Genomic DNA, 12,266 nt, shown 5'->3' on the forward strand with positions numbered 1-12,266 from the left:
CTAGTTTCAAACAAATAACCCTAGTTACAGACTTATAACCTTAGTCACAGACTAATAACCATAGTTACACACTAATAATCATAGTTACACACTAATAACCATAGTTACACACTAATAACCCTAGTTACAGACTAATAATTCTAGTTACAGACTAATAACACTAGTTACAGAGTAATAACCCTAATTACAGACTAATAATCCTCCTTACAGACTAATAACTATAGTTACAGATTATTAATTCTAATTACAGACTAACAACACACTTACAGACTAATATACCTAGTTACAGACTAATAATCCTAGTTCCAAACAAATAACCCTAGTTACACACTTATAACCATAGTCACAGACTAATAACCATAGTTACACACTAATAATCATAGTTACACACTAATAATCATAGTTACACACTAATAACCATAGTTACACACTAATAACCATAGTTACACACTAATAACCATAGTTACAGACTAATAACCCTAGTTACAGACTAATAATCCTAGTTACAGACTAATAACCCTAGTTACAGAGTAATAACCCTAATTACAGACTAATAATCCTCCTTACAGACTAAGAACTATAGTTACAGATTATTAATTCTAATTACAGACTAACAACATACTTACAGACTAATATACCTAGTTACAGACTAATAATCCTAGTTCCAAACAAATAACCCTAGTTACACACTTATAACCCTAGTCACAAACTAATAACCATAGTTACACACTAATAATCCTAGTTACAGACTAATAACCCTAGTTACAGAGTAATAACCCTAATTACAGACTAATAATCCTCCTTACAGACTAATAACTATAGTTACAGATTATTAATTCTAATTACAGACTAACAACACACTTACAGACTAATATACCTAGTTACAGACTAATAATCCTAGTTCCAAACAAATAACCCTAGTTACACACTTATAACCCTAGTCACAAACTAATAACCATAGTTACACACTAATAATCCTAGTTACAGACTAATAACCCTAGTTACAGAGTAATAACCCTAATTACAGACTAATAATCCTCCTTACAGACTAATAACTACAGTTACAGATTATTAATTCTAATTACAGACTAACAACACACTTACAGACTAATATACCTAGTTCCAAACAAATAACCCTAGTTACACACTTATAACCATAGTCACAGACTAATAATCCTAGTTCCAAACAAATAACCATAGTTACACACTAATAATCATAGTTACACACTAATAACTCTATAATTAAGTGAAAGTTTACCTGTAGTTTCACCCCTTAGTTAATAACCCTATAAGTAAATGAAACTTTACCGTATTAATTTCACAGATCAGTAAATAACGCTCTAAATAAATAAATTTTACCCTGCTAATTTTAAGCATGAGTAAATAACACTATAAGTAAGAGAAACTTTACCATGTTAACTTCACACACGAGTAAATAACCCTTTAAGTAAGTGAAACTTTACTGTGTTAATGTTACACTTCAGTAAATAACGCTATAAGTAGGATAATCTTCACTCAGTTAATTTCACACATCAGTGAATAACTCCATAAGTAAGTGAAACTTTACCCTGTTTATTTCATACATCAGTAAATACCTCCATAAGTAAGTGAAACTTTACCCTGTTTATTTCATGCATCAGTAAATACCTCCATAAGTAAGTGAAACTTTACCCTGTTTATTTCATACATCAGTAAATAACTCCATAAGTAAGTGAAACTTTACCCTGTTTATTTCACACATCAGTATATCAACATACCGTTTCTTCATCATACTGAAACCCATACTTCTTCCTGGCTCGTTGTTTGACTTTATCCGAGAACGAGACGTACTCTGATGATAACGGCTGGTTTAAACTTATTATCATCAAGGCTTCATAAGCTGACTTAATCCTCAACTTAGTCTGATGATCTTCTGTAAGATTACGTAACAATGGATTATATTTATTTGAGTTTAGATATGACACAGGCTTCAAGATTCTGCGTAACTGTACATGTAGTTACCTTACCCAGAAGAAAACTAATGCATTATACAAACTTAAACATTTTATATAATCGCCATAAAGTTAACACACATACATACAAATATATATATATATATATATATTATATGACTACTTATTCTTCAGGCCTACATCACGTGACAGTTATTGCCGAATCGAAACATCGCTCGGACTTTTCCTCGTACCTAATAAAAACACTAGTAACCATGTTTAGACTATTTCTGATCACGTGATTCAAATTTCAAACTCAAAGTTAATACTACGCGGATAAAAATAAAATAGTGTCATTATGGTAGTTGAAACTAAGCCTGAATTCAGAGTAACAGCACGTAACAGTATTTTTGAAGTAAAACAACCACTCAGAATTTATCTAACTAAATGAAATAAACAATAGTAATTTGCTATAACAATAATAAAATAACAGCATTATTACCTGAAATATCTTTTATATAAGTACGAAAAGGGCATTATAAAAAGTGTAGAATTTGGACGATTGCCTCGCTTACGTCATACGCACGCGTAATAATACCAAAGAGTCGTTCGGTTTAGAAACAGTGAATAGTTACGTAAATAGTTTGAAATAATTTACTTAATTTTTTCATAAAAACTACACATATATTTTAGTAGATAAAACATTATTGAAACACAAGCGTCTTATTGAAAATTTTACTGGAATGTTGTGTCTTGTTATAAGTATTTTTTATTTCCAAATTTTGGCTATTGTATCCATGATATCACGAATATACGGTATGCAGCAGTGCGAGGTTTTGTATTCTGTTGTTTCTTGGAATTTATTATTGTTGTTTGTTTGTTGTTGGTCTAGGTGTGTGCGTATAATCTTTTTCAACGGTTTTGGAGGAAATTTGTTGATGTTGATGAAGTGTTGTTTATTTTGTTGATTTCATAGTTAATTTTATCTGGTGAGCACAGTTTTGTATCTGTGTTTATTTGGTTTCTTAATATGTTGAGTTTTTTTTTGTTTCACGTGCTGAGTTCCAGGGAATGTATAGTCCAGTATGGGTGATTTTTCTGTGTATTTCTGTTTTGAATTGTATATCAGTTCTTGTGATCTTGAGGTTAAGAAATGCTATTTGGTTAGTTTTTCCTGTTCACAGGTGAACTTAATGTTGAGATGTATAGAGTTAACGTAGTTGAATAAACTAACTGTGTGTTCTGTAGAAGTGAATCCAATATTGTTTTCGTCACCATACCTGTACCAGTTTAGCGGTACATTTATACTGAATATAAAGTTAGTTTTGGCGGTATTGAATTTTATAAAGGTTGCTAATGATAATTCTAAATCTTTTCATTTCTTGAGAGAAAACAGGTAACACAATAGTGATAATGATAAATACCAACCTTATTACTGGTTGATAGAAACAAAGATGTAACTATAGTAACGTATTATATTATCAATCTTTTTATTCGTTGATTTTCTGACAACTCTGTAATAATTCAATTTTATATTCCATGTAAAGAAATTTGTTTATATAATAAGTCTTAAACTAATTCTACGAACTCCTAACAGATACGTATTATTTTATTTTATTTTATTATGTAATATCAAAGTAACAATTTCTAGTAGTAGTAAAGCGATGCTCAATTCTTCGCCTTTGACAATAACCTGGGGTGGATTGTCAGTAGCGCCCCCTCTTGTTATGAGAGTTACACTACTTTCTAGGCTTTCTACCTCTCTTTACTTTTTTGTGTATACTTAAATGTTAAACATGTCAGGCATTTAGTTACAGCATTAAGTCAGTTCCTGTCCATATGGCAGCGCTTCCAGACCTTAGTTCCACTGGAGTTCTAATCAGACGAGTTTTTTTTACGGCGGAAGTCAGATAAAATTTTAAAAAGTAACCTTTTGATTAGGTATGAAACGATGAGCGTTTGTTAGTCGCAGGTGTAACCAATCAGACGCCCGTCTTCGTTACGTATGTAAAATGTTAACGAGTTGTTGAAAACAGAGGATTTCTATTGGTGGTAAGGACATACAATCTGTGTGTAACACACAAGGCTTAGTAGTTTGGGTAATACAAACAATGAACCAGTTACAGTAAAGTTACAAGTTTTATAAAACGTCACGAGTTAAATGATTCAAAAAAGTATTAAAATAATAAGGTCATTTTATAAGATTTATTCGGTAGTAACGTGTAATGTCTTTATTTTGTTATTATATAAACATATGACTTACTTCTATATTCACGTTGGAGATAGCTGGAAAACGTTTCACAACAAACCAGTAATCCAGTAAGCCACGAAATAAACATTCGGTTAAACGACGGCGTTAGACGTTACGTAATACCAATGGTTAGACGTGAAATAGAAAATACGAAACAATAAGGATTGAGGTAAACATTACGAAATAATAAGTTATACATGACTACGGAATAAGTAATATGAAGGAGTTAAATATAACCGAACAACACGAAGTAATATGAAGCTCCACACAGGTGGAGAATACGTAATATAAAGGATTTGGGCATAAGATAAATACCTATTTAGATATGTCTAAATTATTAAAAATTAAAACCAAACCTACACTTGTTATTTGTTTTTGTGTGTTGTATTATTTTTTATTATGAAAGTAGAAGAAATTATTTGGAAGAATACCTAGTCGTGAACAGTCTAAATCAGGGCAATGTTGGACACAAATCACACCAGAATCTACAATATGGACAAGCAAAAACCACACCAGAATATATCATACGAACAAAAACCGCACAAAAATGCATTCTTTGAGAAACAAACAGACCAGAATGTATCATTTGAATAAACACCACACCAGAATGTACCAAACAGCACAATAACGTGTTCCATATGAATAAAAACAAAACCAGAGTGTGTCATATGATAAAAACCATACCACAACGTAACATATAAACAAAAATAGCACATGAATGTATCCTATGAAAAACTCTGCATTAAAATGTATTATATAATTAAATACCACACCAGGTAGCATAATATGAACAAATACCACAAAAGAATTTATCACATGCATAAAAACAACACCAAAATTTACCATATGAACAAACACCACACCAAAACGTACTATCTAGACACATATCACAACAAAATGTGTCATTTTAAAAAATACCAAACCAGAATATCAATATATCCTTAACTATCCATGCTCTGTATTTGATTTAAAAGAAAATTAGAGGTATTTCAAAACCAGTCAAATAACAAAGTATTTTAAACCAGTTTGCTAACAAAGCACTTTAAACCAGTTGTTTAACACAGTATTTTATACCAGTAGTATAACAAAAGTATTTCAAACCGGTTATATAACAAAGTATTTTAAACAAGTTGTATAAAAAGTAATTTAAATTAGTTGTTTAACAGAAGTATTTCAAACCAGTTACATAACAGAAGTATTTTAAAATATTTGTATAACAAAGTATTTCAAACCAGTTGAACAACAAAATATTTTAAACCAGTAGCATAACAGAAGTATTTCAAACCAGTTGTATAACAAAACTATTTTAAACCAGTTATATAACAACTTATTTTAAACCATTTGTATAAAAGAAATATTTTACACAAGTTGTTTAACAAAATATTTTAAATTAGTTGTATAACAGAATTATTTTAAACCAGTTATAGATCAAAGTATTTTAAACCCGTTGTATAACACATTATTTTAAACAAGTTGTATAACAAGGTATTTTAAACCAGTTGTGTAACAGAAGTATTTCAAACCAGTTGTACAACAAAGTATTTCAAACCAGATGTATAACAAAAGTATTTTAAACCAGTTCCATAACAAAGTATCTTGAACCAGTTGTATAACAAAGTATTTTAAACCAGTTGTGTAACAGAAGTATTTCAAACCAGTTGTATAACAAAGTATTTTAAACTAGTTGTATAACAAATTATTTTAAACCAGTTGTGTAACAGAAGTATTTCAAACCAGTTATATAACAAAGTATTTTAAACCAGTTGTATAACAAATTATTGTAAACCAGTTCTACAACTGTGTTTGTTTTCCAACAAGATCCGGACTTTTATCACTCCCAGAATGAACTAAAAGTTTTTTAACACGACAGACATTTTTTTAGATATTCCAAATCATGTTCAATAATATATTTATTCTACTAATTCTCTGAAGAAAATATTTTATTATATTAACAAAATTAAAAATACATATAAGTTTAATTATTTCATTTTTAAATGAAATACGTCCAAATGTATTACTAATTAATATTCAGATAATTTATCCCTATAGTTTTAAAATGAAAACACCAACTACACTTGCGCAAAATATGACTGAGTAAGTCTCTGCTTCCTTTTCAAATATATAAAACACGAAGATAACACTGCTCTAGGCGTGTATAAAACCTCGATTTTTAGCACTGTAAGCTCCTGAACTTACCCCTGAAACACAGGAGGGAGCAAAAGATTTGTACTTGTACCTCATGAACTTAGTAAAATTGTTATATTGATAAGGCAGTGATATCAGTTCACATTAGTTGATAAAGATACATCCACAGTCTAAGAAGTAGTTAAACGGACATACAACAAACAGTACCACTATATTCATATGAATGGCTAAGAAATGGCTTCCTTTTAAAGTAGGTGTATCACTTGTAAACTGTTTATTACAATTTACACTGAAACTTTATTATTACACATTCAATTATTGCACCGATGTACTTTCATTAAAGATATTTTAAAAAACGCAGTTAGGTGGTCCTATAAATGAGATTTGACAGTAAATACACTAGTTATCAGAAGTGGGGGTTTCTGCACTTGTTATTCTTAATTATAAACTCCAGGAATATAAAACAGACGCCAGATATAAAACTACATCCCAGCCAAAAGCAATAGAAGCACACAAATGAAGCATTCCTACTTGTGTCACCAGTAACCACTTCAATAATACGATACTTAAGTTTTATAATGCAGTAAACCACTTATATGAATTACTCTTACTGTAGCTAAGAGTTCATAAATCTAGACTGTCCCTTACTGACACAGTTATCTCGAGTTCAGTAAATTAGTAACAAGTGATACATACAACAATCACTCGCTAATGCTGCAGTGAATATATGAGAAAAAATTAAAATTCGTCAGTCCATTACACACACACACACATACAGATAGGTATATAGATAGAGAGACAGATAGACAGAAAATAGTTGAACCAATTTCACCTCATATAAGGGTCATTAAGGTTGCCGAGTCTTTTATTACACTTGAAACTAAGTACGAGCTTACGAGTTATAATTTAAAACACGTGGTGAGCAAATGCTTAATTTTAAAAACTAATATAAGTGACACAGCTATCTAGTCTTCATCATAGCCTCTATATTATTATAGTTTAATGTCTATGGCGCTAAATGTTATAACCAGTAACGCTAGTTTCTGTATAACCCACAGAAAATTCTTCGACAGATATTCTTCAGGTAAAGCAAAAAATATACTGGTCAAAGAAGAACCATGACATCGTGATGTACCAGTACATGGCATTAATGTATCAGTAGATGACATCGTGATGTACCAGTACATGGCATGGTGATGTATCAGTACATGACATCGTGATGTATCAGTACATGACATTAATGTATCAGTAGATGACATTGTGATGTATCACTACATGACATTGTGATGTATCACTACATGACAGCGTGATGTATCAGTATATGACATCGTGATATAGCTGTGGATGACATCGTGATGTTGACTCTTTCATTATTATAAGAATGACTGAATTTTTGTCTCAGCTATGGACTTGCTTCTAACTAAGCGTGCAGTCTTTCATTTATTGGTTTCGTATTTGACACTTTATATAAAACTGTTATGATACAGACATTATTTGAGTCAATAATCGTTATGTTCTGATCAGCAAATAACTCGGCAGGTCATCGATTACTACTGACAAGACAAACAAATCAAATTTTAATTATAGGAAAATTAATCTGTGAGCTTTTCTCTAAGTATTATGGTATTTGTTTCTTTTCATATGATTACAGTTGAACTTCTTTATGTCAGTTATTACATTAAAAACCAGAAATTAATAGAAAGCTTATAGTTTATCTCAGCATTTTTAGTATATGTAACCATTATGTGATTTCTTGAATAGAATATATATAAAACACAAATCATCATGTCACGTGAAAATCGCAACTGATATAAAGTCTCGGTGGAACGGAATGTACCAGAACTACATTTTAATTTTTTTTACTGTGTTTCATGGGTATTGTTGTGCTAACGAAAATTGATCGTTCTTGTAGAGGATATCTAACAACCCTTTCATGTGCTCGTATATTTCAAGACGAGGATACACCTTGTATTTAATGGGATCAGGAAAGAAAAGAATACGGATCAACTTGGGTCTCTAGAACAATCTATAAAAAGATCGAAACAAATCTTACTCTGGACGTTATAAGCAAAGAACTACATCTAGAATGAGGTGAGAATCCATGAAGACAAAGATCAGTGGTAACAGCTGTTCAGGTGCTCCATGAAACAGTAAACATCAATATAATCGAGAAAGAAGATTATTTAGAGATGTATTGCGTGTTCTAGCTACTTTCACTAAATATTGTTTCAACCGTTGTTTACACCAAGCACCTGAAGAATTAAATCGGTGTTACTCAATAGGAAGGCGATCCTTTCTAGCCAGTGAAAACGAGATCTTTAAATCACGTGTGGCGAGACTGTTTAGCGTGCGCCAACAAACCATTGTTCTGTTTTGGACACGACAGATTTTTGACGAATTCTTTTGAAATGGAAACTAAGCTTCAAATTTTTTTTTACCAAGATGCGCGGCCGTCGGCGAGAGCGAAGAAAACTTTAACAAAGTGATGGACTCCAAAATCGCTTTAATATAACCAATCAACCTCAGTACTCTGGTTTAACTAATTAGTTTTAGTGACACCTTTGATTATCCTGCACGCATATCAACGCAGCTATCTTACAATACGAAACTAACGTTGTAAATCGCAACGTTTGTCTCCGTTGGTACAGCGGTAAGTCTACAGATTTACAACGTTAAAATCAGGGGTTCCATTCCCCTCTGTGGATTCAGCAGATAGCCCGATGTGGCTCTGATATAAAACACACACAACGTTTCTTGGGTCATGATAAAATCGTCATAACCTGGCTGGACCGTTGCATTGTACAAAGATGATTTCTCAACAAATAATATTTAAGAAACCTAGAATAGCAAACGTTAATATGAGTTATTTTTAATCCTATTTTGTCTTCTAGTGTTTCGGTTAAATAACAAAGTGTAAAAACACTAAAAATTACGATTTAGTTCTAAGTAATGTACGAACTACTGTTTCATGTACTTGAAGAACCACAAGATTAATCCCAGATATTTTAATTTGCTTGAAGGGAGTTTACAGCCAAATGATATATTATGTTCGTTCATGGAACTGATGGTATAAATAGTGCCTAGATTATCACTGTGTTTGTTGTGTCTCACCAAGCAAGAGGAGTCGTGGTATTGACCGAAAGGCCTCGTCAACGCTAGACGTGACAGATACGATGTGGCTCAGATAAAATTATACACTGTTCTCTACACTCACTCATAAGTTTCAAAGATTCTGCTTTATTTACCTTCTATAAATCAATAACGCCCCTTGTGACTCAGTGGTAAGTATGAAGGCTTAAAAAGCTAAACACTTGGTTTCAATACTCGTAGTTGGCACAGCAAAGATAGCTTATTATGTAGTTTTGTTCTTAAATAGAAACAAACAATCTCTATCGATAACAGAATCTCAATTGAAAAAAAACGGATTAACGTAGTTGACTAGCGATTCTTTTACACCAACAATGTGGTGAGTAATTACCGAAAAGTGTCACGTTTTGTTTCCAAGAGCCGTTTCAGTTAAGCCTAAACATGGCTGCAGCACACAATTAATAAATGGGGTGCAATTTCAAATATTACTTTCATTTGCTATAAAAACTGCAAGATTTGTTTATAAATATCGAATAAAATACAATGGATTTCGTTTTTTAACATGTATTTTTACCTAAATACTTGTAAGACAATCCTTTTTCTGCAGGCAAGTTTTCATGAAAACAAAGAAAATCTTTTTTTTTTTTATTGCAGCGGAAGTTTTCTCGAACGTAAAGGTTTATTTGTTGCTGAACACAAACCTACACAATTGGTTACCGTGATCAGCTAACCACGGGTATCAAAACCCTATTATAAATATTATAAGCCTTCAGATATACCCCAGAGCAACTAGTAAGAGAAACAACACATAATATTATTTAGTAATGAATGACTAAATGTCTACGAATGTTAACTATTTCAACAGCAGCTGTCATAAGATTCTAGCACAAATAAATATATTTAGATCATCTGAATGCTGTAATAATCCCTAGAACCCTTCATTCTTCTATCATGCCATACTTGTTTTGATAATCTTATCATGTTTCACAAGATTGAATACAGCTTTCTGTTAGGTTTTCAGTAAAAAAAATGTTTTGATAGTAAAATAAATAGGTTACACAGCTAACCAACTCATCAAAATTGTAAGCTTTTGCAGGGGCTACATATGTTATATTGACACAAGTACTCACCACGGGTTTCCAGCTCTCATTGCCACGTCCGGTCATGTTCTGTCAGACAACCGGATATCCTGAGAATAAACCTGCAGTGTAGCTGCTATTGCTAAATGTTTCGTTTTATGTCTCTCATGTTCAAAGCGTACAACGCCTCTCTGCTAACTTTTCATAATCACATCTAATACAATTGTGCAGAAATCCATAGACGTTGTGTCCAACAACCTAATCGGTGTGTCGTCTTATGAAATAGCATAAATATCCGTTTCATTCACTGACTGTTTAAGTTTGCAACGGTCGAGTGGATGTGTCGTACACATCAGAAATGTTCTTCATGATTATGTCTCGGATAAGTGGACGGCTTTTGTCACTGAAATTAATTTTCGTTCACATATTTTCACTTTATAGAAGACCCAGCACTACGCTTGTCGCGGGTGGGATATGACCTGTTACAGGTCTCTTTTTCAGATCTATATTTTTTAATCTCATTAGTATAAGAGATAACCCTTTATTTTAAATTTAACGTCTTAATTCCAGTTAGTTTGCAGTTGGTCGGTTTGTTTTGTTAGCCCAAGAGTTGGCTACTCTTTTACCAACGAATAGTGGGATTGACCGTCACAATATAACGCCCCCATGGCTGAAAGGGCGAGCATGTTTGGTGCGACCGGGATTCGAACCCGCAACCCACGGATTACGAGTCGAACGCCTTAACACGCTTGGCTACGCCGGGCCTGCAGTTGGTCGGTTTGTTTGTTTTTTAATTTCGCGCAAAACTACTCGAGGGATATCTGCGCTAGTCATCCCTAATTTAGCAATATAAGACTAGAGGGAAGGCAGCTTGTCATCACCACCCACCGCCAACTCTTGGACTACTCTTTTACCAATGAATAGTGGGATTGATCGTCACATTATAACGCTCCCACGTCTGAAAGGGCGAGCATATTTGGTGCGACCGGGATTCGAACCCGCGACCCTCGGATTACGAGTCGAACGCCTTAACACGCTTGGCCATGCCAGGCCCAGCAGTTGGTCGGTACTGTTGTAAGTCAAAATTTTTTATACTCGGATGGCTGACCTGGTCTGCCGCCTTCTGAGACAAGCATATTCGGGCGACAGGGATATAACTTAAAACCACCAACTCTAAATAGAAATCAAATTAATTTTAAAATTATTAAATCTTGAACCTAAATACGTCCTTATGATATGCGCGTATGTCCTTTGCCTTCTGATACAGACCATTCAACCACAACTTTATATTGTTACATAATACAGGATAAAAGTGTAGTTCTGATATACACCATCCTACCACGACTTTATATTGTTACGTAATCCCAATGTCAAACACAGTTCTGGTGTAAACCATCGTATCACGACTTTATACAGAATGTTTTGTCAGTTGACTTTCCGATTTGAATATTCAAAATCGTTTTAATATAATGTATACAACTCTGTATTTAATATATCTTAACTATTTAAGAACTGTTTAAGTATTGGTAATTTTACGGGTTAAAATAAACCTCAGCTGCACTCAATAGGTGTGGTATTAGGGTCTTACTTAATTTTAAGATCTTACGTTTTAAATTAGCTTAAAATACACTTATCTTAACATACATGTCAATAAATTCTTACAAATGCTTTTAGTTAAATACTAGGAGAGACCCGCAAAACATTTGTGGTCATATTAGTATCTTAACTGCAACATTACTCCTTTAACTATATGATTAATAAAATAATACATAA

The 12,266-nt window shown here is 32.6% G+C and overlaps 1 pseudogene across 1 annotated transcript in view; it reads right to left on the minus strand.

Moving 5' to 3' along the window:
* LOC143240069 (atrial natriuretic peptide receptor 1-like) overlaps positions 1 to 12,266 on the minus strand; it is a 460,913-nt pseudogene that overhangs the window by 70,638 nt on the left and 378,009 nt on the right. The window contains exon 3 of the transcript XR_013021546.1: positions 1,758 to 1,912. The product of XR_013021546.1 is annotated as an atrial natriuretic peptide receptor 1-like (transcript). The remainder of the gene's footprint in view (positions 1 to 1,757; positions 1,913 to 12,266) is intronic.

This window comes from Tachypleus tridentatus, chromosome 13 (genome assembly GCF_004210375.1).
Source record: "Tachypleus tridentatus isolate NWPU-2018 chromosome 13, ASM421037v1, whole genome shotgun sequence".
Lineage (NCBI taxonomy): Eukaryota > Metazoa > Arthropoda > Merostomata > Xiphosura > Limulidae > Tachypleus > Tachypleus tridentatus.